This window comes from Euprymna scolopes, chromosome 32 (assembly GCF_053919585.1).
Source record: "Euprymna scolopes isolate OS-2025 chromosome 32, ASM5391958v1, whole genome shotgun sequence".
Classification (NCBI taxonomy): Eukaryota; Metazoa; Mollusca; class Cephalopoda; order Sepiida; family Sepiolidae; genus Euprymna; species Euprymna scolopes.
Window position 1 is genome coordinate 28,971,302 of NC_136513.1, and position 2,199 is coordinate 28,973,500.

The 2,199-nt window shown below is 29.4% G+C and overlaps 1 pseudogene; it reads right to left on the reverse strand.

The window, feature by feature from the left end:
- Positions 1–404: 404 nt before the first annotated feature.
- LOC145256566 (5S ribosomal RNA) lies at positions 405–521 on the reverse strand (annotated as a pseudogene).
- Between the last annotated feature and the right edge of the window lie 1,678 nt (positions 522–2,199).

Here is a 2,199-nt window from a genome sequence, read left to right on the forward strand (position 1 = left end):
CTCCGATATGCATATTCACACCTGTATATATATATATATATATATATATATATATATATATATATATATATATATATGCGTGTGTGTGTATAATTATATTTTTTATACTCATGAATATTTATAGTAGCGTAATATATGTTGTAGCTATATAAGAACACACTTGTGCATATATATATATATATATATATATATATATATATATATATATATATATATATATATATGAAGGCTTCCATCAGTCTTGACAGACTATGGATACCCACTGTAAGGGTGCCTGCGCGTGAAATTTGTGTGGCAAGACTTGCGCAACCTCTAACCACGCCTCTCCTGAGTCAACATTGTTGCATACCAGTGGCAAGTTGAGGTACAAGACAACTGGAAACAATGCCGAGATAAGCGGAGAGCACATACAGCGCCTAGAATTCCCAAATGGTCACACATCTGGTATTAGCCAGGCTCAACGTTGCTTAACTTCGATGATCTGACGAGAACCGGTGTGTCAACGTGATTATGCCGTATATGTATATATATATACATGGATTTACACACATGCATGTGTATTATATCAATCTTTTAAATTATCTTCAATTTACACACATATCAAAACAAGTTGAACGACTATAAAAGTTTATCTCTGTGCATATCTTCCTATGACTATGGCTGTGTATTATATCAATCTACTAGTTTCCTGGACTTTTACAGGAATTCAGATTAAGTGACGAAATTACTATATAAAATCCAAAGCTAGAATTGCAAGTAACATACTATGTGGTCAAAGCCGAAACACTATTGCCAATCCTCCTGTTACTTTCGACACTTCGTATTTAAAACTAATTACTCCATCTCTCGGCACGCTGCTTTCAAAAAAATCTAACTTTAAATTCAAAATTGTAATTAATATAGTCCCTGAAAAAAATATTTTATTTTTTTATTAGAACCGTAGAATTTAATTTACATTTTTTAAAGGGGACACATCCGTTGTATCAAGTTGAGGTAGCAGTTACGTTTTAATTTTTCTTAATATTTTATTTGTGCACCGGCCACTACAAATTAAACAAAATCAGCTTTGTATTTATTTATGAAGCATTTGCAAACTACATAATCTGATAATACGAACTGCTATTTATGGTTATTTTGTAATGTATTAATTTGGCTATTTTTACATATTATCAAATTTTTAAATAGATGTTTTCTTAATGAGGAATAAGGTTTATGTAACAAAGTTTAATGTTTACATAATAAAAACAAACAATCATAGTAAAAATATTTTTAGGCCGCAGCAGAAAAAAATGAATAAATGTAGGGGTTCTGTCACTATTGCTAGCTGTAATAAAATATCTTAAAATTTCTTGCATTCTAAATAAATTAATATACGAACTGGGCGATGATATTTTTTAAATTTAATTTTTTAGTTAATTCAAAAAGAGTTATAAAACTATCTGTCTGATTTTTGCATAAGTGCATGTAAAATGAGAAAACTTTCATATTTTTAGGAATAAAAATAGTAATGATTGTAATAGAAATACGCGATAAAGGATGTGTTCTGCATGAATGGAATCTTCTTTAATGGTATATGTAATGAAGCATGTGTATATGTATGGCTATGCACTAAATAACCGGTATGTTCGGATTCTGTAGAAAGATTTTATTCTATAAGTACACGCAACAATTCTTATCCCTGAGTAGCACTCGGGCCTTGATAAGTGGTGAACTCCATTTAAATAAAGAACAATAAGCTATTAACAATATAGGATTACGTATATGAGAGAGTGAGGAAAAGATACCAAAATGTCATAATGAAGAAGGTGCTAGAATATTAATTGATTTGTTGTTTGAAAAAATATGCTGCAATACTTACTATTTATTTTAATGCTAGGTATTTTTCTGTATATAAAAAAACGAATATGACTAGTTCATGTTGTATTAAGCATGAGACGATATATCAATTCAAACGATCTTGATTATTACAAACAATGGGCATCAAATAATATGGCATTTGCAAAAGCTTGTTTGCTAAAAATAAATTAACACTGCTGTGAATGAAAACGTTAGCTAATTATGTGTACAAATTCATGTAAGTGATTTGATAGATGTCATTAAATAAACAAGTTAAAACAATTGTAACCAATATAAAAGCACGGGTTATAATCGTAATTGTGAATAAGAAATAATATAGTTGGTTGCTATCTCTAAAAAATA